Consider the following 26425-nt stretch of genomic DNA (forward strand, 5'->3'; position numbering starts at 1 on the left):
ACTTGTTATAGAGCTTGTAACATAGTTGTCTATGAGCTATTGAAACATGAATACTGTTTGGGTAATCTTGCAATATAGTTAACAGTTGAGAGGTCCTGAGTATGACCTTAAAATACATCCAGTAGTCAAGCCCCATTTGGGGGCTGTGAGGAAATGTGGAGCTGCGCCTTTGTTACCATTGCTTCTGGGTCCATTTTAGCCCAGAGTGGTAAAACATGTTAGAGAATGTGATGCTACCAGATTAGGCTGTTTGAAGATATTGGCTTCTTGATCAAAAATGAAACAAACATTGACTCTATTGTTGCTTTTTTTTTTTTTTACACATTTTTTTTTGCAAAACTCAATCATGTTCTGCAAGGTCAAAAACAAGATTTTACTTCTTCTACCAAACACCATAAATAAATATTTGAAGAACTTAAAGAATAAAGATTTTTTTTTTCCAAAATTACTTGATTCAGCATTAAATAACTCTAAAAAGGTTGATATGCCATAAAACAAAACAAAACCGTACGCCATAAATAAATAGTTGAAGGCATAAAAACTAAAGAAAAAATATTGATATACTGTAAAACAAAACAACCAAACTAAACTCTGTAAATAAATATTTGAAAGCATAAAAACTAAAAAACAAAGTATAGATATACTATAAAACAAGATAAAAAAATAGTTGAGAAACCAAAAAAAGAAAATTACTAAAAATAACTGTTACCAAACGCATTAAAAGGTATTTATTTTACTGATTTGTATACTTTTAACATCCTATAACTATTTTCAATTTTTTCTTTTAATTTTTACATTAAATTTGAAACACAATACCAGGAGTTTGCTTCCCAACTGACTGCAGCATGGTCATCTTCAAGTTTAATGTCAACAAATACTTGTTGAGCGATCGTCTTGGATAATCAATTTCTTTTAAGTAAATTTTGTGCTCACTGTACCTGTTGTTTCTGCTCTTTTTGTGGTGGCAATGAACATGCACCTGATAATCTGTTTAACCTGTATCCTCAACTGGCCCCTTCCCCACAGGTCTTTATAAATGGGGACCTATCAGTAAAAGAAACAAAAATTTTTTAAACACTTTTTATAGTTTCTTTTTTAGTTTTTAAAAGGGAGTTACTACTTATCCTCGAGTGGCCTCCGGGCCTTGATGAAGGGTTAATAATGAGTGTACTGTAGTCAATAGGATAATATCATAATCATTCTGGTACGAATCTTTCTCACTAATATCCAAATTGCCTTACCTGGATTTTTGCTGCTTCTTTTTCCGTTGTGCTGACTCAGCTAAAACACCTGCTATGATCCATCCTGCTAGCCACTTCTTCCGTTTTTTTTTTATGCATTTCTTTTGCTTACATTTCATGGCCTTCAAGATATTCAAAAAACACTGAGCTGCATTGAAGATTTCAAAAAAAAAAAAAAACCCAAAAAAACTTTTATCCAGCTTGATACATAATGAAGACCACTCTCTTCCAATAATCCGGTACTTTTCAGTTTTCCATGATCTTCAACTCTCAAATCCACCAGTAGTATACACAAACCGCTATTCGTTGCATTTTACTGCTATTAAATTGTTATAAAGACTGTTTCGCTATATCACAGCTCTTCAGTGTGGCTAGACTAGCAACTACCTCAAGCCAGGATTGAAGCTACCACCCAGACGATAGTAATAAAAACTCTGTTATCTATAATAGTTCATATTTACAATGCCTCTCCACGGGACGGAGTTAGACACCAGGGTTGTTTTTAATGTGGAGAAAAGGAACAAAAAATAAAAATTGTCTCAGTCGTGAAGGATTTCTCCTCCACTGACAGAGAACCAGAAATTGAAGTGCAGCATCTGAAGAACACACACTACACTTTGATCTTGGGCCAAAGGCCAAGTTGCATGAGAGATCAACTATGGCAAGTGCTAGTCTGAGCTCCAATCTATGTCCCTCCTTGCCAAATTTTCACAAAAACAAACACTTGACTAGTTACAACCACTATCAACAATTTCCCCCACTCTAAAATCTAAACGCAGTCCGCCAGAAAGTAAATGAGATAATTTTATTTTTTATTTTATTTTTTAATATTATATCACTACAGATTGTCCTATTAAAAAAAAAAAACTAATACAAGTGAGAAAAAAAATGTATTCTGTTGTCATTAACAAAATGAGTGTTTTTTTGTTTGTGTTACATTTGGTAAAGTTTTAATTATAACTATCAAGGTCATGATTTGTTGTCTATAGTTGGATGGAGTAAAGTTTTTTTTTGTTTCTTTTTAATTTAAAATTTTCTAAACACAAAAAAAACAATAATATGAAAAAAAAAAAGTGTCCTCTCCTTCCTCCTCATTCTTTTATGCTTGATCTAATTTTGTTTCTGATGGAACAATTATTGATAGTAAATTTGAAAAATTTAATTCGATATTTTGATTCAATTGCAATTTTATTTTTAATATTTGTACATTGTATAATTTTATTCTCTTCTGGCTCGTTGAATTCTCGTCGATTTCTTTCCTCACTCTGTCTCTCTCTCCCTCCCTCTCTCCCTCTCTCTTTGGTCCTCGTGGATCTTGTTTGATCCTAACTGCCTCTTTTTCCCATCTTTTGATCCTCATTTATTTAATTTTAATTAATCTCTCTCTCTCTCTCTCTCTCTCTCTCTCTCTCTCTCTCTCTCTCTCTCTCTCTCTCTCTCTCTCACACACACACACACACCTCGTCAATTTCTCTCTGTTTTTTATTCTTTGATCTTCGCCAATTTTCTAATCTCTGTTTAATCTAGCTCTTTTGATCCTGTCTGAGCTCTCTCTTTCTTTCTCTCTTTTGATCCTGTCTGAGCTCTCTCTGTCTGTCTCTCTGTCTCGATCCTGTTTGAGTGCTCTTCCTCTTTATCTCAATGTTTCTGTCTTTGTTCTCTCTCTGTCTCTGTCTCTGTCTCTGTCTCTCTCTCTCTCTCTCTCTCTATCCTCATCTTTCTTTCCTTTGATACTTGATTAATACTTGTCGGTCTCTCTCTCTCTCTCTCTCTCTCTCTCTCTCTCTCTAATATATATATATATATATATATATATATATATATATATATATATATATATATATATGTCAACCTTTTTGGCTTAAAATCTATTGGTATATGAAAATTTACTGAATTACACGAACTCAGTATATTACATATAAGTCTCTCTCTCTCTCTCTCTCTCTATATATATATATATATATATATATATATATATATATATATATATATATATATATATATATATAAAGCTGAATGTGTGTGTATCTGGTCACGAATAGGCTCCTATATGGTTGACTATTTTAAAAAACTGATTACATATAATGATAGAAGATGTATTGAGACACAGGAATGGGTATGTTTGATCTGGCAGAACGGTGGTTCATTAAAATTGTGGGGTCTGCGTTTGCGCCTGGTCCACAAAGTATGGAAATAAAAAAAAATTTTAAATTTAAAAAAAAACCTTTACAAGTGTTTTTGATATAGATATACATAATAATACTTTGATCAGTATATTTTAACTTAAATAGGGATGGTATAATAAAATTGTTGGGTTTGCGTTTGCGCCTGGCCTCCATAGAATGGAAATAGGCACAAACTTTAATAAAGACTTTTCATATCTATCTGCGTAAGTATACTTTGACAATTATGTTTCAGTTTGAAGAAATATGGTATAATAAAATTATGTGGTGTTCGTTCGCACATGACCTCCATAGAATGGAAATATGTCACAAAGTTTAACAAGGTGTTTTTAATATAGATCCACAGAATATTGCGATAAGTGTTTCAGTGTGAACATGTATGGTATAATAAATTATGGGGCTAATCTATTTTATTTTTACTTTCATCATATTTTGCTTTGGTTTTGATACCCCCAAATTCAACCCAAATTTACAACCCTTCCTTTTCATAACCTATCATACTTTCATAAATCAGAGTCCATTTTCTGTAGGCTGTTTTTGAACCCAGTCAACGACGGGTACTTTTGCTAGTGTGTATATATATATATATATATATATATATATATATATATATATATATATATATAAAATGTAGACTTGTTAATCTTCCCCCCTTGCTCTCTCTCTCTCTCTCTCTCTTTCACACACACTCTCTTTTTTCATCTCTATTTCTCTTTTAACCTTCTCCTTTCTCTCTCTATCCTGATATATATATCTCCTAAAATATCTACGAAACACTCTTTCAATTTATCTTATTCTCATCCTTGTCATATCATGAGAATATGTATAAAACCGTTTCTGAACTTATTTAATAAATTCATATTTCTAATAATACTAAAACAAAATAATCTTTTCATTATGATTTTTCTCTCATTTGTAACTCGATCAATTTTTTATCTTTAACTAATTTCACCTTAAACTAGTATAGAAATTTCACAAAATGTTTAAATTTAAAATTTTGAGAAAACATTTTGCACATTTCTTTTAACTCTTTCTTTTTTCTTCGGGGGGGGGGGGGCTATTATGAATAAATTTTTAATTTCTAACTTTAGTCTAATGCATAAAAAATCGTTTTCTGGAGATATTGTGTGATTTGGCATTAAATGACCCTAATGATTTATTAAATTGGCAAGTTGTAACCCAATTTTGATTTACATGGTTACTAAGTAAATCAATATTAATAACAGTGGCGACTCTAGCCTATTATTGCTTGTCGTGCCGCCCCCCCCCTGCCCTTTGTCAACTTTAGTTCCCAATCCGTGGTCCGTGGACCCAAATAAGTAATCATAGTTGCTATTGCGTGATTCTCCATTGCATAGCACAGATTGACTAACGTACCTTGCATGGTGTTTGTTTTTGTTTTTTGTGAACAATCAAGATACTATATAATTTGTGGTCTTGTTGATACAGTAGATAAGATATTTTTTTCCTTTCAAAAGTATAGAAGAAAAGAGATATTCATTACTATGAGTAGAAAAATATGTTTATTAGAATAAAGAAATTGATGACAATGACAACTAACCAGGTTAGCAATTAAGTCCACAAATCGCCAGGTCATTTGTCTCATGGAATTATAAAATAATTAAATGATTGATTTTTTATTAGCACTTCACAATCCCTCTTTTTTTCATTAAGGAATGGTTTATTCGTGAATTTTGCATCATAGAAATCTACAAAAAATACGGGTTCTATGTCATTTTATATTAATAGTAAGAAAAACCCTCAAACCTCGGAACCTTCGTAGAAGTCCGTAGTAGTACATAAATAATTTTTTCATAAAGATTCTGTATGTAACTTTTTTTTTTTTTTTTGCTGCATCATTTTACAGCTAGTGTTCGTCTATAAATGCCTTTGAATAGGAGTGTCTGCAGGTCAAGCGCGTTTTTGGGAAGGTCATCTCATTTGAGCATAAACTCCAGGCGTCTTGGTTTGGCCGCAAATTTTTCTATTACCTTATTGTGCAATTCATTTCTTTGCTCTAAGTCTTTAAGCATTTCCTTCTCAATTGAAATTCGGGCTAAAGACGAAAGTCGATCCTCAGCCATAGTGCATCTTAAAAATGATCGTATTCTGTCCAAGGTTGAGAAACTTCTTTCATTTGAAACTGAAGTAGCGGGAATGGTAAGGAAAAGTTGTATCAGTCTCACAGTTTCAGACATTGCAGACAAAAAACCGAGTTCATGAAGCATCTCCAAAATAGCTTTACTTGAGGTACATTTTTTGAAATCATTGTCAGAATACAAATACCTGTGCTCACTTGTCAAGGATTTTAGGTCAAAAATACCAGGGTATTTTTTCTGCAATGCATCTATATGTTGCTTAGGGAATGTACAGGAAAAAACTTCAAACTTCTTCACATTGAGCAATTCAAAATATGAAAAGTCTCCTATGTTGGCGAATCGATCCTTTAGTGACAAAATGATGTTTTGAATTATTTCAAAATATACACTTTTGTAGTTGATTCGATTTCCCCTAGTTCTTTTTGTTGGTGGAGCGTGTGATTCGTCAGATATCTCCATGTCTGTCATCGTTTGTTGCATCATATTTTCATAATGTTCATTGTCACAATTGTTTGATATTGATTGAATGAAATCATGTATTTTATCTTGAGCATATTTCACGTCGAGTTTTCTGCACTGTAAAATGTCAAATAGTTTCTCTGCTTGAGAAAGAATGACATAAAAACAGTTAATAAAAAACATGAAAGTGAAATCATTCAATTTTGACAATAAATTGTTGGTTTCACTTAGTGTTACTTCATCCCATATTTCGCCATGATCAAGAATATCTTCAAGTGCGTTCATTATTTTTTGACGATCGTCTTTTATAGTGGATACAGTTCTTGATTTATAAAACCATCTGGTAGCACACAAAGATGGGATGCTGATTTCAAATTTTCGGGACACACTCTTCCGTTTCGTACTAGATAATGTGAATTTACTAAAGCTGTGTAAATGTGAAAAAAATATTTTAACGCCATCAACATTTTCCGTACTTTTACTCAAAACTAAATTAAGTTTATGGGCATAACAATGGATGAAATCGGCGTATTTAAATCCCCTCTCTCTCAATTTAATTTGCACTCCGTTCCGTTCACCTGCCATCACGGCTGCTCCATCATAAGTTTGGCAAACCAATTTTGATTTTGCATCATCGAAGGAATTTAAAGACTTCTCGATTACATCAGCTAATCTTGTGGCACTTTTGTCATCGCTCAGGTCATGAAATCCAAGAAATCGTTCAATAATTTTGCATCCATTCACATACCTAACAATGATCGAAAGCTGTGCATGCATTGCACAGTCAGTTGTTTCATCAGCTTGCACTGAAATAAATGGGACACTTTGAATTTCAGCGTAAATAACATCAGCAATCACGTTATCAATTGCAGATATAATTTCATTCTGTATTGTTCTGGAAACACCTGAAAATTGCCTAGAGCCTTCTTTTGCAGAAAGTTTTGATGCAAACACACTGTCAATTTTAGAGAAACACTGCAATAATTCTCGATAATTACCTTTGTTAAGACTATCTTCCCCTTCATCGTGTCCACGCAATGGTAGTTCTTGTTTGCAAAGATATAATATTGCGTTTATCAGGTGTTTCAGATATTGTCTATTTTCTTCGACCAATTTATTGTGCCTTTCTCTTTCAAGTTTGGCCAATTCACTAATAGCAGTAACTATGTCATACATGCCAAATGTTTTTAAACGCTTATAATTGTTCAAATGAGTCATTGATTTCGAATGAATTTTGCAGTCAACCAAAATATGCCTATAATCAGTATAGCCAGTATCAGTCCATGATTGTCCTGATTTAGGCGTGAAAAGCAAGCAAGGCCAACAATAGAGTTTTTCCTCAGATTTACTCGCACATAACCAGTCAATGTCATTAAACCATTTGGATTGGAAGGAACGAGTTCTAACCTTATTCACCAATAAAGGAGTTGGGCGCCCAACTTTGATAATTTATCGCTTCTCGGCTACATTTCTCTGGACAAACGATCTATTTTTCAGGTCTAACACAATATCCATTTCCATTATATCTAATTTTAAATTCAGATCATTAACAGTAAATGCAGTAAAACTTTTTTTTTTTTTTTTAATGTTTTAGAGAATAATCTGCTTACCCGTGAAACACAGATAAATTAGCCCAAGTGACATTATACGCAAAATACAGGGAACTTCCAAAAAGTAAATTCCATCTGATGAATCTTGAAACATATGATATCTTGACCAGTTGAAGTTATCCGATTAAATTTTCCCATAGAATAAAAGGTAATATTGATGAATAAAGTTGGGTTTAAATAGCTGTGAAATGATGGATGCAGCAAGAAAAGTTACATACAGGGTTTTTATGAAAAAAAAATTACAAAGTATTTACGTATCACTACGGAATTCTACGAAGGTTTATTGGATTGACGGGTTTCTTAGTATTAATATAAAATGACTTAAAACCCGTATTTTTCGTAGATTTCTATGATTCAAAATTCACGAAAAAAAAATTCCTCAAAAAAACAAATTCACTCTTATTCAAAACCTGTTCTTTATTAATCACTGATATTTATTTACTGTTGTGGTTGCAAGGTTGAACAATAATTAGTAAGGAAATACAATGAAGACGCAAACAACAAGATAACGCAATAATAAGTGTATTAAAGAAAAGGTATATTTACAATATGTACAAATGACGGTGTCGAGTCAGAGAGTCTTGGTGGGAGGACATGTACGCTCTTCGGCGTCACTTCTGGTGGCATTTGAGTAAGACACACCAAGGCCAACCTAGGCTTGCCATTTATAGTGTTATGTTATTCGCATATGCAAATAAGTGGTTGCCACCACAACACCCCCCTCCCAAGATTTGAAGTCACACAGATTTCAATATCTTTTTCTTTTTGGGTTTACCATTGATGGTTCATTCACTTTTCTTTTCCTACCTGATCTTCGGGGTTCAGGTGCATTTTGAGGCGGTTCCAAATTAAAAGATTCGTATATGATATCTATGGTGTCCTTCTCTTCGACTGTTGTCGTATCATCATCATTTTGGATATGACGTTTTTTTATCTGATTTAGGTGCCTTTTATGTATATTCTGTGAACCTTTAATCATGTATGTACAATCACCAATGTGTTTATCCACTACTCCACATTCCCAGTAAGATGTGTTATTTCTGTAGCACTTAAAATATACTCGATCTCCCGAGTTATATTTCTTTCTTCTCGTGTGTGTAGTGTTTCGGATAATTGCCTGCCTTGGCAATAGTTTGTCAAACGCTGATTTTACCTTTCTGGCAAACATTAGATCAGCTGGTGATATGTTTGATGGTGTACTAGGATGTGGTGTAATCCTATATACTTGCAAGAATTGTTGCAAAGCTTTTTCTGTTGGTATTCCAATGGATTTCTTTAACGCTCGTTTTAGCGTGTCCACGAACCTTGGATGATACGGCGGAGTCGTGATGTGCTTCACTCGGAACGTGTCGCAAAATTCCTTAAACTCTGTGGATGTGAACTGCGTTCCGTTGTCAGTGACCAGTGTGTCTGGTACACCGAATCTTGCAAACAACTCGTGTAGGAACCCTATTGAGTTGTTCGTTGTTGGATTCCTGCAACGCATTACCTCCGGCCATTTTGTGAAACTATCCACTACAATTAAATAATAGTTTTCACCTACTGGACCAGCGAAGTCCATGTGGATTCTCAACCATGGTTGGTCGGTTTTCGGCCACGGTTTGTGTACTATAGGTAGAGATTTTGCCGCTAACTGGCATCCTTTACATTTATCAATTGTTGTCGCTATGTCAGTGTCCATGTTACGCCAGTACACGTAGCTTCTCATTAACGACTTCATTCGATTTATCCCCGGATGTCCTGTGTGGAAATCTCTTAACATCCTATTCTGCAATGTTTTGGGTATTACCACTCTCTCGCTGTACAGTAACACATCGTCACATATGGAGAAAACTTCCTGCACCTTACAAGTCTATCTTGGAGAAGATATTACCCCCATTCAACTTCGTGAATATTTCCTCTGGGCTTGGTAGGGGGTAATGGTGATCTTTTAATAGGGAGTTGACCCCGGTCGAAAAGTCTGCGCACACTCTAACTTTGTCATTCTTTTTCTTTACGTATACGGTGGGGGCTGCCCACTCGCTGTGTTCTATTTTTGATAGAATTCCCGTCTGTTCCAATCTATTTAATTCTTTATCAATCTTTTCCAACCCAGCGAACGGAACATTTTGCTTTTTTCTAAAAATTGGGCTGGCGTTTTCTTTAAGTTCAAACGAGGCCTTGAATTTATTGCAGCGACCTAAGTTAGTCATGAATGCCTCAGGAAATAATTCTTTTAAATCATCTTTTATATTTACTGTTGTTGGAGAAGAACATTCTAATTTTTTACAGAATGTATTGATTGGCTTATCCCATAGTCCGAATTTCTCAATTAAATCTATTCCAAACAGATTTTCACTATTTTTTAGTACGAATATTTTTAATTTCTTCGAAATCCCTTTCAATTTTATCGGGAGGACAACTTCTACTTCAAATTTTATACCACCACCAGTTACCGTCCGGGCTGCTTTACTAGTTTTCATCATGGCCGGTTTTCCCAACTTTTTCCACGTATTCAGGTTTATTATAGAAACATCGGAGCTGGAGTCGAGTTGTAACTTTATTGATGTTTTAAATATTTCCACTTTTACGTATTTTCGCCGATCTTTGTCTAATTTTGTATTTGATTTTGTTTGCTGTACTCTCTTTCTGGTGTAATCTTTATATCTGCAGCAATCGCTTTTGTGTCCCACCTTCTTACAAATGTAGCATTTTTTCTTCTTATAAGGACAATCTGATTCCCAATGCTTTTCTGCACATCTCTTACAGTTATATCTAGGAAGAGGCTTGTTATATTGTGTACTATATTTATGGTTATTATCTTTGGAATATCCCGTTCCATTGCTTTTCTTTGTAAAGTTCTTGGTTGGTGCGTATGGTTTTCTAACTTTTCTTACATATGCCACTCCGGATTCTTCTATATTTTTTTAATCCTTTTTTAGTGTAATGGCCCTTTCACAGTCCTCTGCTAGTTTCTGGAGGGTTAAATCTTGCTCAGATTCCAGCTTAGACAACACTCGTCTGCATATTTCTGCATTTTTCGTGGAAACTAACCCTTGAGCGAAGATTAGACATTTAAAATCTTCTACCGTTAGTTCTGCAAGCTTAAAATTATCGCAGTTTTTATTGACAACTGATGCGTATGTCAAATAATCTTGGTTGTCCATCTTTCTTAGATTCATGCACAGCCATCTTTTATGAAAAAGAGATATATTTGGATTAAATAATTCTTTTAGTAATTTTACAGCTTCCATGAACTCTAATTCCGCAGTTTTTTTAGGTAATATGTAATCTACGAATTTGCTGTGTTCTGATGTACCCAATTTTCTGAGTAAGAGGCTCACTTTCTGACTATTTGGCCAATTTTTACAGTCCAGTTGAAAAACATCCTCGTATCTTGTGTAGTATGCTTCAAAATTCTTCTCTTCCTCAGGCACATAATGAAATGTGTCCATGCTATTAAAAATAGTTGTATGGGAGAAATTAACACTATCGACATTTTCTCGATTACTCTTTAGTAGTTCCAGTGTTTTAACAAAACGTTCATCTTGTCTTTCTTCATATTCCAATTGTAGTTTCATATGCCTTTCTTCCTGTTCCAATTGTAGTTTCTTATGCCTTTCTTCCTGTTCTAATTGCAGTTTTTTCTGCTTTAATTGCGCCATTTTCTGCTTTTCTTCTTGTTCCTGCTGCCATTTCAATAATCTGTCTTCTCTCTTTTCCTCGCGGTCAGCCTGTGCCTGTATTTGTGTTTGCAAAAGCTCGTTTTGTGTAGCTTGTCTGCGTTCATCCCGCTCAGCCTGTGCTTGTAAAAATTGCATGAACATTTTTGATAAGTCTTCCATGTTTTTTTTTTTTTTTTTTTTTTTAGTGTGTAGTTAAAAAAAAATATTGTACCATGTACAATATACACCGGTTTGGGTTACAACAAAAAAGCAAATTGCTGTAAGCTCCTGTTTTCAATAATAATATCGCTGCTTGTAATAATATATTCTTTTTGCGAGTCACGCTGCAAAAAAAAAAAAAATAAAACAGGTTTATCTGGAATCACGAAATGGAATTGACTTTCCGTTTTTAGGCACTAATAAGTAACTCTTTCCACAAAATAAAAGTTTGGGTTTTTTTGTTTTTTTTTAATCGAGTCACAATTGAATAAATGTATGCAGTACATTTAGTTCTTTGAGTTTTTTGTTTCTCTAGAACTTTAGTAATTAAAATACCTCTTAAATTGAGATTACCTTTTTTTTTTTCGTGACGTTTTACTGTATTATCCGTTATTCAGTGACAACTTCAAGAAAAAAAATCCTTTCCTTGAATTTTAGTTTTAGCTGTGGTATTTCCTTTTAGTACCGACGTCAACCAAAACATTAATTAAAAAGTCCTTTAGTTGTTGTTTTGTTTACGGAGAACAGTAATTAGAATCCACTGGTGAACTTTTTTCGTAAGTTACTTCCTTGCTTTTCGTAATACGGGTCTGACCTGTCGTTTTTGCGACAGAACAAAGTTCGCTTTTCGTTTGCAAGTTGGTCCTTTAGTAAGATTTGTCGTGTAGCGACAAAACAAAAATTCACTTTTACATTCGTTTGCAAGTCCGATTCCCAGAAAACGGCGTAAATTGTCGCTTTTGCCACGTTAGAGTTTTTTTTTTTTTCACTTGAGTTGAAACTTCTCTTTAGCGTAAAATCCGTTTGCTCGTCAACACTTTGCATTCCTTAAAAAAAATGGTCAACCTTTGCGTTGTACTTTTTTTTCTTTTTTTTTTTAATAGTTCTTTGTCAAACTGTTATATTTGACGCTTCATATCTCGTCGCCAACTGTTGTGGTTGCAAGGTTGAACAATAATTAGTAAGGAAATACAATGAAGACGCAAACAACAAGATAACGCACTAATAAGTGTATTAAAGAAAAGGTATATTTACAATATGTACAAATGACGGTGTCGAGTCAGAGAGTCTTGGTGGGAGGACATGTACGCTCTTCGGCGTCACTTCTGGTGGCATTTGAGTAAGACACACCGAGGCCAACCTAGGCTTGCCATTTATAGTGTTATGTTATTCGCATATGCAAATAAGTGGTTGCCACCACAACATTTATAATCTGATATACCCGTGTGGTTATGTTTACACAGAACTATTCGTGCTACTACATATTGCAACAGTAGTAGTAATCGTATATATGTGTCTAGAGATCTCTCTCTCCCCCCTCTCTCTCTCGGTCCCTCATCCTCTTCCTAAAACAGACATCAGCAGGCTCGATCGTGCTAAATATTTTAGGCACTAGAAGTGGGCTTCACTTTGCGGGTGATTACAGAAAAATCTGGATTTCTCTAACATTATGATTATTACGAGTAAAGGTTTGGCTTAGCACGAATTACGGACGTTCAACGTCATAGTCGCTGTTATGGAGTTTTCAATGAATCTGGCGGTGGCCGGACAAAGACAACCCGTTCAAAACAGCATCCTTGTATTATTCCCAGATATATTTATGAATTTTTTGCTACTTAGTTATCGAAACTTGAATAGATATGTAATTTAATTGAGATCAGACTAAGTATGTTTGCTTGAAATTAATGGATGATTTTTTAATCCATTTTGAATAATATTAACCGAATTATTGGTCGTGCCGGGCACGAGTGGCACTAGTCCCATCTCCGCCCCTGATTAATAAAAATGCCGATCATGGAATCTTTATAGACACCACAATCTGTATTACAATTCAACCATATTTGGCCCAAACGTTATTGTATTTTTGGCTTGGTCACCAAGTTTCCATCACGAATATTCAACAGTCTTTTTTCCTTTATAATATGCTCCAAATGGTCATCTACATGTTGCACCTAGATATGATCGATTTGGACTGTGATGGCTCTCTTTTGTTCAGGAATAGTTTGGGGATAGTTTTGGTAAACATTACTGAAGAAATGTGAACAAAGAGCTGGATTGGTGGAAACCAGTTTATTTCAAAGATCTTAAAGGCTGCTCTACTATGGAGCTGAAACAGAAAAGAACAAATAACAAAAAAGTATAAATGACGATAAAAGAAATAAAGTACAAATGACAACAAAGGAAATAAAGTACAAATGACAACAAAGGAAATAAAGTATGAATTACAACAAAGGAAATAAAGTACAAATGACAACAAAGGAAATAAAGTACAAATGACAACAAAGGAAATAAAGTACAAATGACAACAAAGGAAATAAAGTACAAATGACAACAAAGGAAATAAATTACAAATGACAACAAAGGAAATAAAGTACAAATGACAACAAAGGAAATAAATTACAAATGACAACAAAGGAAATAAAGTACAAATGACAACAAAGGAAATAAAGTACAAATGACAACAAAAGAAATAAAGTACCAATGACAATAATGGAAAAAAAGTACAAATGGCAACAAAGGAAATAAAGTACGAATGACAACAATGGAAATAAAGTACAAATGAAAACGAAGGAAATAAAGTACAAATGAAAACAAAGGAAATAAAGTACAAATGAAAACAAAGGAAATAAAGTACGAATGACAACAAAGGAAATAAAGTACAAATGACAACAAAGGAAATAAAGTACAAATGACAACAAAAGAAATAAAGTACCAATGACAATAATGGAAATAAAGTACAAATGGCAACAAAGGAAATAAAGTACAAATGACAACAAAAGAAATAAAGTACAAATGACAATAATGGAAATAAAGTACAAATGAAAACGAAGGAAATAAAGTACAAATGAAAACAAAGGAAATAAAGTACAAATGACAACAAAGGAAATAAAGTACAAATGACAACAAAGGAAATAAAGTACAAATGACAACAAAGGAAATAAAGTACAAATGACAACAAAAGAAATAAAGTACCAATGACAATAATGGAAATAAAGTACAAATGGCAACAAAGGAAATAAAGTACAAATGACAACAAAGGAAAATAAAGTACGAATGACAACAATGGAAATAAAGTACAAATGAAAACGAAGGAAATAAAGTACAAATGAAAACAAAGGAAATAAAGTACAAATGAAAACGAAGGAAATAAAGTACAAATGAAAACAAATGAAATAAAGTATGAATGACAACAAATGAAATAAAGTACGACTGACAAAAAATGAAATAAAGTACGAATGACAACAAATGAAATAAAGTACAAATGACAACAAAGGAAATAAAGTACAAATGACAACAAAGGAAATAAAGTACAAATGACAACAAAGGAAATAAATTACAAATGACAACAAAGGAAAAAAAGTACAAATGGCAACAAAGGAAATAAAGTACGAATGACAACAATGGAAATAAAGTACAAATGAAAACGAAGGAAATAAAGTACAAATGAAAACAAAGGAAATAAAGTACAAATGAAAACAAAGGAAATAAAGTACGAATGACAACAAAGGAAATAAAGTACAAATGACAACAAAGGAAATAAAGTACAAATGACAACAAAAGAAATAAAGTACCAATGACAATAATGAAAATAAAGTACAAATGGCAACAAAGGAAATAAAGTACAAATGACAACAAAGGAAAATAAAGTACGAATGACAACAATGGAAATAAAGTACAAATGAAAACGAAGGAAATAAAGTACAAATGACAACAAAGGAAATAAAGTACAAATGACAACAAAGGAAATAAAGTACAAATGACAACAAAGGAAATAAAGTACAAATGACAACAAAGGAAATAAAGTACAAATGACAACAAAAGAAATAAAGTACCAATGACAATAATGGAAATAAAGTACAAATGGCAACAAAGGAAATAAAGTACAAATGACAACAAAGGAAAATAAAGTACGAATGACAACAATGGAAATAAAGTACAAATGAAAACGAAGGAAATAAAGTACAAATGAAAACAAAGGAAATAAAGTACAAATGAAAACGAAGGAAATAAAGTACAAATGAAAACAAATGAAATAAAGTATGAATGACAACAAATGAAATAAAGTACGACTGACAAAAAATGAAATAAAGTACGAATGACAACAAATGAAATAAAGTACAAATGACAACAAAGGAAATAAAGTACAAATGACAACAATGGAAATAACGTACGAATGAAAACGAAGGAAATAAAGTACAAATGAAAACAAAGGAAATAAAGTACAAATGAAACCGAAGGAAATAAAGTACAAATGACAACAATGGAAATAAAGTACAAATGAAAACGAAGGAAATAAAGTACAAATGAAAACAAAGGAAATAAAGTACAAATGAAAACAAAGGAAATAAACTACAAATGACAACAAAGGAAATAAATTACAAATGACAACAAATGAAATAAATTACAAATGACAACAAAGGAAATAAAGTACAAATGACAACAAATAAAATAAAGTACAAATGACAACAAAGGAAATAAATTACAAATGACAACAAAGGAAATAAATTACAAATGACAACAAAGGAAATAAAGTACAAATGAAAACAAAGGAAATAAAGTACAAATGAAAACGAAGGAAATAAAGTACAAATGACAACAAATGAAATAAAGTACAAATGACAACAAAGGAAATAAAGTACAAATGAAAACAAAGGAAATAAAGTACAAATGAAAACAAAGGAAATAAAGTACAAATGAAAACAAAGGAAATAAAGTACGAATGAAAACAAAGGAAATAAAGTACGAATGACAACAAATGAAATAAAGTACAAATGACAACAGGAAATAAAGTACAAATGACAACAAAGGAAATAAAGTACAAATGAATACAAAAGAAATAAAGTACAAATGGCAACAAAGGAAATAAATTACAAATGACAACAAATGAAATAAAGTACAAATGAAAACAAAGGAAATAAAGTACAAATGACAACAAAATAAATAAAGTACAAATGACAACAAAGGAAATAAAGTACAAATGACAACCATGGAAATAAAGTACAAATGACAACAAAGGAAATAAAGTACAAATGACAACAAAGGAAATAAAGTACAAATGAATACAAAAGAAATAAAGTACAAATGGCAACAAAGGAAATAAAGTACAAATGACAACAAAGGAAATAAAGTACAAATGACAACAAAGGAAATAAAGTACAAATGGCAACAAAGGAAATAAAGTACAAATGACAACAAAGGAAATAAAGTACAAATGACAACAAAGGAAATAAAGTACAAATGACAACAAAGGAAATAAAGTACAAATGAATACAAAAGAAATAAAGTACAAATGGCAACAAAGGAAATAAAGTACAAATGAAAACAAAGGAAATAAAGTACGAATGAAAACAAATGAAATAAAGTACGAATGCCAACAAATGAAATAAAGTACAAATGAAAACAAATGAAATAAAGTACAAATGACAACAAAGGAAATAAAGTACAAATGACAACAAATAAAATAAAGTACAAATGACAACAAAGGAAATAAACTACAAATGACAACAAAGGAAATAAAGTACAAATGACAACAAAGGAAATAAATTACAAATGAAAACAAAGGAAATAAAGTACAAATGAAAACAAAGGAAATAAAGTACAAATGACAACAAAGGAAATAAAGTACAAATGACAACAAAGGAAATAAAGTACAAATGACAACAAAGGTAATAAAGTACAAATGACAACAAAGGAAATAAAGTACAAATGACAACAAAGGAAATAAAGTACAAATGACAATAATGGAAATAAAGTACAAATGACAACAAAAGAAATAAAGTACAAATGACAATAATGGAAATAAAGTACAAATGGCAACAAAGGAAATAAAGTACAAATGACAACAAAGGAAAATAAAGTACGAATGACAACAATGGAAATAAAGTACAAATGAAAACGAAGGAAATAAAGTACAAATGAAAACAAAGGAAATAAAGTACCAATGAAAACAAAGGAAATAAAGTACAAATGAAAACAAAGGAAATAAAGTACAAATGAAAACAAAGGAAATAAAGTACGAATGACAACAAATAAAATAAAGTACGAATGACAACAAATAAAGTAAAGTACAAATGACAACAAATAAAGTAAAGTACAAATGAAAACGAAGGAAATAAAGTACAAATGAAAACAAAGGAAATAAAGTACAAATGACAACAAAGGAAATAAAGTACAAATGACAACAAAGGAAATAAAGTACAAATGACAACAAATGAAATAAAATACAAATGACAACAAAGGAAATAAAGTACAAATGACAACAAAGGAAATAAAGTACAAATGACAACAAATGAAATAAAGTACAAATGACAACAAAGGAAATAAAGTACAAATGACAACAAATGAAATAAAGTACAAATGACAACAAAGGAAATAAAGTACAAATGACAACAAAGGAAATAAATTACAAATGAAAACAAATGAAATAAAGTACAAATGACAATAAAGGAAATAAAGTACAAATGACAACAAAGGAAATAAAGTACAAATGACAACAAAGGAAATAAAGTACAAATGACAACAAAGGAAATAAAGTACAAATGACAACAAAGGAAATAAAGTACAAATGACAACAAAGGAAATAAAGTACAAATGACAATAATGGAAATAAAGTACAAATGACAACAAAAGAAATAAAGTACAAATGACAATAATGGAAATAAAGTACAAATGGCAACAAAGGAAATAAAGTACAAATGACAACAAAGGAAAATAAAGTACGAATGACAACAATGGAAATAAAGTACAAATGAAAACGAAGGAAATAAAGTACAAATGAAAACAAAGGAAATAAAGTACCAATGAAAACAAAGGAAATAAAGTACAAATGAAAACAAAGGAAATAAAGTACAAATGAAAACAAAGGAAATAAAGTACGAATGACAACAAATAAAATAAAGTACGAATGACAACAAATAAAGTAAAGTACAAATGAAAACGAAGGAAATAAAGTACAAATGAAAACAAAGGAAATAAAGTACAAATGACAACAAAGGAAATAAAGTACAAATGACAACAAAGGAAATAAAGTACAAATGACAACAAAGGAAATAAAGTACAAATGACAACAAATGAAATAAAATACAAATGACAACAAAGGAAATAAAGTACAAATGACAACAAAGGAAATAAAGTACAAATGACAACAAATGAAATAAAGTACAAATGACAACAAAGGAAATAAAGTACAAATGACAACAAATGAAATAAAGTACAAATGACAACAAAGGAAATAAAGTACAAATGACAACAAAGGAAATAAATTACAAATGAAAACAAATGAAATAAAGTACAAATGACAATAAAGGAAATAAAGTACAAATGACAACAAAGGAAATAAAGTACAAATGACAACAAAGGAAATAAAGTACAAATGACAACAAAGGAAATAAAGTACAAATGACAACAAAGGAAATAAAGTACAAATGACAACAAAGGAAATAAAGTACAAATGAAAACAAATGAAATAAAGTACAAATGACAACCACACACACTTCAAAACACCCATGCAACCCCGCTAGTATATATATATATATATATATATATATATATATATATATATATATATATATATATATATATAAAGGCAAAATGTGTGTGACCATTTCATGTATGTCTCGCAAAGGCTTCTCTCGCACATGCTCCCGGGGTGGTTACGATCGCTTAGAACTGTTTATATACCCGCTAGATAATAATATCTACAATTTGGGAACGCTGGTCACCTCTACATTTACCTAGACTTTATGAGGTTTGCGCTATTTCGCTCTGTCTCCTGTTTGTCCTGCTTTTCATATAAACTAGTGAGGGGTACCCGGCATTGCCCGTGTGTTTTGATGTGTGTGTGGAAACTCGGGGGGGGGGGGTAAAAATAAAAAAGTAAGTATGAGGATCGAACCCGAACCCTTGAGGCAAAGTTGGAAATTAAAGTGTGAAAAAAAAAAAATCGTGCGACGTTAACGATTGCCCCACTGCGAGATGCTAACGGAAACACAAGTTAATGAGGTCAAGGTTCACTGGGGGATTTTTATTTTCCTAAGATGTTATAGGAAAAAGACTAACCCACATGCGGCGAGCGACAAATGTTGAATATTTATCTTCCCGAAATCGAGCAAATTAAATAGACAGGCGAGCTTCGTTGTTAACTGTGAGATATTACGATTGATATGTGATATAAAAAGTTTTAAAAAGTTGTGAACCGACCGACCGCTTCTCTGAAAAAAGCCTTTTGTAGACATACAGAAAAAGCAAGCATACATACATACATTTTCGCTTTTATATTTATAGATAAAGTGAAACTTAAATTCAAACCGTGCGTTGTCGGCATTGCACCGGGAAACGTCCAGAAGCAATCAGCTTTGATCAATGTGCGGACAAACTCCTCTTATTATATCAGACAATTGCTATTCAATCTGGACAATGGGGAGCTGGGTTCCCCCATCCCCAACATCTGTTGGGAAAATAAAAACAGTCAAAGTTGGGTAAACAAACCCAAACGCTGCCTCGCAGCAAAAGTTAACTGCTAACTTCTATTTGACCTCATTAATTAGGTCAAATAGAAGCAACAGAGTTAACTTTTATTGCGGCCACCTGTTTTTAATACTTAAAAAAATAAATTCAAACGTGTTTCCGTTGTATGTCGCGGTGGCCCAGTGGTTAACGTCGCACATTTTTTTTTTGTTTTTTTTTTTTACACTTTAATTTTCAACTTTGCCTCAAGGGTTCGGGTTCGATCCTCATACTCACATACCAAAACTCCCCCCCCCCTCGGAGTTTTGATTTACCCAAAACCACACCCACCTCAAAAGACCCGGGCATCGCCGGGTACTCCCCCACTAGTATAAATATAAAAGCGAAACTGTGTGTGTGTGCGTTTTCATGTATGTCCAAGAAAGGCTTCTTTCCAAGAACTGATCTGTCGCCTCACAACTTCTTAAAACTTTTTATATCGCGCCTAAATGATAATATCTACGAGTTAACAACCGGGGTTGCCTGTCTATTTAATTTGCCCGACTTTCAAAGGATAAATATTCAACAATTTTCGATCGCTGCATGTGCATTAAGCTTTTGTCATATAAAAAAAAAAATAAAACACTGTTCCCGCACTCAAAGTTGACATCATTAAGTCGTCAAAAAGGGCACCTGCTAAGTCGCACGTTTTTTTTTCACACTTTATTATTTTCCAACTGTTAGTCAAGGCTTCGTTTTTTTTTTTTTTCAAAACAAACACCTGGCCAAAAACACACACACCTACATCCCCCCCCCTCCGCTAGTCTATAGCCTACATTTTTGTATGTCTTGAAAAGGCTTTTTTCGCTGACGGTCTCGTGGGGTGGGGGGAGGGTTACTATCGGTTAGAAGTATTTATATATCCCCTAGATAATAATATCTACGATTTGGGAACGCGGGTCGTGTCTAGATTTATTTACAGCGACTTTTACAAAATTATTGCTATTTTGACTTCTCACATGTTGATTGGGCTTTTTCGTATAAAAAGGGAAACTAATTCAAAGCTAAGACGTTGTTCTCGGCAATCGCGCCAGGAACGTAGCAATCAGCTTTAATGAGAGGAAAATTCCTTATATGAGACGATTGCTATTCAATTTGGACAATCCCCTTTTGATGGGGAGCTGGTTTCTCCCAAACATCTTGGGGAAACAAAACCAAAGTTGAGTAAACAAACCAAAATAAAAAACCAACTGCGCTACTTACCTACCAAAACGATTTTTTATTATTCTTTTGTTTTGATTTACCCAAAACCACATACAACTCCAAACACCCAGGCAATTCTGGGTACCCTCGCTAGTATATATATATATATATAAGACAAAATGGCCGTGCGCGTTTTTGTATGTCCAGCAAAGGCTTTTTTCGCCGGGGTTCTCGGGGGGCAGGGGGTTACTAGGTTTTGGAACTTTTTATATACTCCCTAGCTTATAATATCTACAATTTGCGAAGGGACATCGTATCTAGATTTGTTTTGATCGACTTTTATAAAACTCACGCTATTCTATCCTCTCGCGTGTTTGTTTTTTTTTTTTTTTTTCAGTATAAAAGTGAAACTAATAGCAGCGAACATCATTCGCCAGCCTTTGTGGCGCAGGCAATAAAGATCAAAGTGTAGTATCTGTTCCAGCAGATGTTGCACTAAAAGACCATTTCCCTTGAGCAATCAGTTTCTAGTATATGTAGGGGCAAGCTTACCAGGTCCCCCTCCCCTCCTCTCGAGGGAGCTGGTCCCCCCCCTCCACATTAACAAACGGCCTTGTGCCTAATTTGCTCAGTGGAGAAGCAAATAAATATCCATTCGCCAGCCTTCTCAGCCTGAACCTCTAGAAAAGCAATTAGCTTTGATCAATGTGGGAAAACTGTTCATATCAAACAATTGCTATTCATTTGGGGAGCTCCCCCATTCTTGGGAGGAGCTGGTTTTCCCCAACATCATGGAGAACAAATAAATGAAATGGTGGAAAACTGAACTGGTCTTCAGCCAATGTTCATTTCTGCATTCACTTAGCAAATCAACTTTTTTGATTGACATCGCAAAATTTAAACGCTTTCCATTTCCTATGGTTTTGTTGTGTAGTGGTAAAAGTTCACTTTTGTTTACTTTCTTTTCTGCCTTCGCGTCACGGGTTCACAGGTTCGAACCCGTCTGCCTACTAACACTTTTTTGTTTTTGTTCAACACACCCTCGCCAGTTAAAAATAAAATCAAAATAAATACTATTAATTTATTTTTTAAGGATCAATAAAAATGTCATTAAAAATATGTTCGAAATATTGAAAATAAAATCGAAATACATTGTTCTGAAATCGAATAGTATTATTGTGAATACAAGAGTTATACCCCTTTATCACAAAACTACCTTGGGTAGTTTTGTGATAAAGATTCAAATCTCTATGTATTTTTGTTCTCATAATTTAATTGGGGGGGGGCACAAGGAGGGAGGGAGGAGTAGTGGCGGCTGCCATAAATAAAATTACACCCTCCTCCTTAAAAATTACTTTCCGGATGACACTCTCTAATGCCCCCCCCCAAAAAAAAAAAAGAAAAAAAAAATTGTGATAATTTAAAATTAGGCTGGCCGAGCCAAAACAACATAAGAAAATGGACAAGATGGCAGCCATCTCGTTTGGAAATTAAAAACCATAAAGAAAGTTAATATTTGAGGTGAAATAACAAGCATTTAAAACTTCTTTAAAACACCAGAAAATTTGATTTTTAACACCTTTTCGAATTGCTGTAGATTGTAAAACAATCCCCAAATTTTGTTTTGAAAATTTGAATTTTGTCTGGAGAAGTCCTTAAAAAAATTTTGAAAAGTCCTTGAAAATGGACATTGAAAATCCGTGAGAACCTTGTATTGGCTAAATAATTTTTTTTTTTTTAATTTTATTTTATGGAAATTGCTTCAGACAAGGCATGAAGCCACATGATCCAAGGAGCTGACAAGAATGAAATGTGATTATCAGAAAGACCGGAGATGCCTATATAGAAGAAAGGCTATAGGTTGGAGCAGAACTGTCAAAAGGAGGAGTTCCACAAGTGTGCAGTTCTTGGAAAGAAGTTACCTTGAATAGGAATCTGTATCACAATGGGGTATTAAAACAGCAAATTGATGGAGACTACTAGACCAATGAGTCAAACGAGCGGGAACAAACGAAGCAAGGAATGGCTCAGACAATTCTGAGAACACATGCTGTAATAATATTTGTATTATGTTTTTTTTTTTATATTCTTGCAAAAATATATCCATTAAGCCCCTCCCTTGACCTATGGGTTTGCTTCTAATAGGTTGTTTACAATGGGTATTATCCTTTGACATTTGATGTCTGAAAGGATTGATGTGCTGTGAAACATATGAACTGAATGATCACCCAACGTAGATGGGTACTTCATCTAGTTGATATATTTTTGGATTAAAACATCTGTGACGGAAAAGCATGAAGTTTGTTAGATGATGATATGAAGTTTGATTTGCATATATTGATGATCTGGAAGACTAAAGCGAATACGGTTTTGTTGAGACATTAGCATATATAAATTTGCTCAGAGTTACATGGAAGAACCAATTAAAATGATAGCATTTATTTTAACACGCAAACTGAGGCATATATATATATACTAGCTGGCAGCCCAACGTTGCTCGGTTGTACAATGCGCTTAAACATGATAGTTTAATTTATACAGATTGCATATGTATTATTACAGAATCACTCCTCTATTGAATATTATATATTACGAGGAATAATTTGTCCGGTGGACTAATTCACAAAAAAAAAAAATAATAATAATGTTGTTCATCAAATTCCGCCTGTTTGTCTACAATATCACGTCAGCTGATATTTGGGCTTGATGATGAATGCCCTGGGAAAGTCAATTCTGATTATGCTTAGTTTTAAAATATGCAAACAAAGAAATGATTTGCGGCGATTTTAAATAGTACCTCTTCTTTTATCATAAATTGAACTCCTTAATAAAAAAAAATAAAATGGTGAGATATACCCGGGGTTGAACAGTGGGATCATTCGATCTGTAGTCGACTGCTCTACCACTAAACTATATCTCTAGATTATAATAAATCTTCTTTTTTTTTTTTTTTTTTAAAGAAATGATTTACTAAGACTTTATTATCTCCCTTGACTGGTGTAAGGTAAAATATTCCCATGTAAATATTATTCATTTTTATCTATAAGAGAGAAAAGCTAGTTTTAAGATGTGGTAATAGTACTCCATTTTAGGATGCACGTGGCTCTTATACAGATAAAGGATTGCATCAGCAGTGAGATACTGAAGTGGTAGAATGATCCAACCATTTTATGGGGGAGTCAACACTTATCAAGATCCAAAGGCCACTCGACGATAAGGGTTGATGCATGGAAGTTGACTATTTAAGGGGATGGCTCAACAAGAATTTGTTTATATTAGACTTGAAGACGACTATGCTGTAGTCAGCCAGAAAGCAAGCTAAGTGGAACAGAGATCCACAACTGTTTGCAAAAACGCATATTAAGTAAAAACGTATATTCAGTTCAATTCCAAAGCATTTGATGAAAAATGAAACCATTCAATTGCCATGTTCATAAAGAATGCTAGAAATTAACACAGAAAAGGATACAGTAGCCAAACATCTTACCAAATTCATATTGAATTGTTGCATTATTGATGCATTTATTACATACTATCAGGGACGCCTGGCATAGCCCGGTCATAAAATATGCTTAAATATGATATTTTAATTTATGCAAATTTCATATTTACTATTATAGAGTCAATTTTCTATCGGTTCTTATATATTATAAAGTTGTGATATGACTTGGGTGCATCAGCTTGAATTGAAACCAAAACTTATGAAGAAAAAAATATATGTATATTTATATATAACTTGAGTTCCTTCAGTTATAACCGAAACCAAAACTTATGAAGAACTCTTGGTAAAATTATTTATTACAAGAAATGACAAATTAACATAACAATTAAACGACAGTCACTCGGAAAAAAAAGGATGTAAGCGTGACACACAAACTAACACACGCTATCGTATTAATATATAGATTTTGGAAATCTATTACAAGGTTTCAGGGATTCTAATTAAGAAAGCGACCCTCCTTCAATTCAAACTGCTGCAAAAGTGAATAAGTCCTGATATGACTATTGAAGAAATTGTAGGCCAAAATGAATCGTCAGTGCTCAAGAGAGAAAAGGTTAAGTTTCTTGAGTCCCCTGTCATCGGCCAGATCGGATAGACCTTGCAGCTTTTGAGTAGCCAGTCTTTGAACTCTCTCCAGATGTTGGATCCATCCATTCATCCATAGCCCTTGAGCCCCTGGAGGGGCATAGGCCATCTACAACTTTTGTAGATGTTTTTGTAGCGAAGAGTTCTTTTTATAGGGTGAGGGTGCTGGCCCCATGCCCAACCTTCCCAGAATGTACATACAGCACCTAGCCTTCCCAAATGGTCACCCATCTAGTACTGGCCAGGCTCAACGTTGCTTAACTTCAGTGATCTGGCGAGAACCGGTGTGTCAACGTGATTGTGCCGTACCAGATGTTGGATATCACACATTAAATATAGTGCAGAGGCCTGGACACCATATTTCAACAGTGGTTCGATGATGGAGAAATATTTCAGTAGTGAGTTTGTAGAAAGGATGTTGAGTGAGAAATAGTGCTCCTTGCTTTGTATATGTTGCTTTTCCCATGAAAATAAATAGTGAGTCTCCTACAGTTTATAGTATGATAAAATATGTAATCGATGAAATAGATTGGAATTATTTTTTTTCAGCTGTGATTATACAATTTCTAAATTTACTGGCTAGGCAAGATCAAATATTGATTTGACAAATACAATGCTATTATGGTCTGATGACAAGAATTCCACATAATATATTATTAATTTCTGTATTGTTTTTGTTTAATTTTTATTAGTAACACGGTTTTTGGTACAATTTCATTTTTATTTTTATTTAATACTATCAGAAGTACCCGGAATTGCCTGAGACAAAAGTATAACATACCTTCTATCCCTCCTTATCTTTTCTCTGCCTGTTTTCTTTCGTCTCCTTCTTACCCTCTATCTTCTTCATCTAGCCTATTCCTTTCTCTTGATGTACACACATAATTTGAATTAATATATGGGAAAAATAATCTGTGTTACATCCTTTTACATAACCTTAAAAAATGTGTGTATGACTTGAAAACATTAAATGATATAAATGGGTCATTTGATCTTTTTTATTTTTTTTTATGGAGTCACCACTTATCAAAGCCCAGAGACCATTTGAGGATAAGGGTTAATGAGTGAGTAGTAGTCAATGGGTAAAATGTTGTAGTAATCGTTAGTAGTGGAAATTTGATAAGTTGGATTACTTAAGGGGATGGCTCATCAAGAACTTGTTCGCATTGGACTTGAAGATGATCATATTGTAGTCAGTTGGAAAGCAGGCAAACAGAAGACAGTTCCACAGGTGT

At 33.1% G+C, this 26425-nt stretch overlaps 1 protein-coding gene and 1 pseudogene across 1 annotated transcript in view; one reads left to right on the forward strand and one right to left on the reverse strand.

Moving 5' to 3' along the window:
- LOC145278040 (uncharacterized) overlaps positions 1–26425 on the forward strand; it is a 399772-nt gene that overhangs the window by 66472 nt on the left and 306875 nt on the right. The gene's annotated exons all lie outside the window — the stretch shown is intronic.
- On the reverse strand, positions 25385–25501 carry LOC145278404 (5S ribosomal RNA; annotated as a pseudogene).

The sequence above is a fragment of the Euprymna scolopes genome, chromosome 6 (genome assembly GCF_053919585.1).
Source record: "Euprymna scolopes isolate OS-2025 chromosome 6, ASM5391958v1, whole genome shotgun sequence".
Lineage (NCBI taxonomy): Eukaryota > Metazoa > Mollusca > Cephalopoda > Sepiida > Sepiolidae > Euprymna > Euprymna scolopes.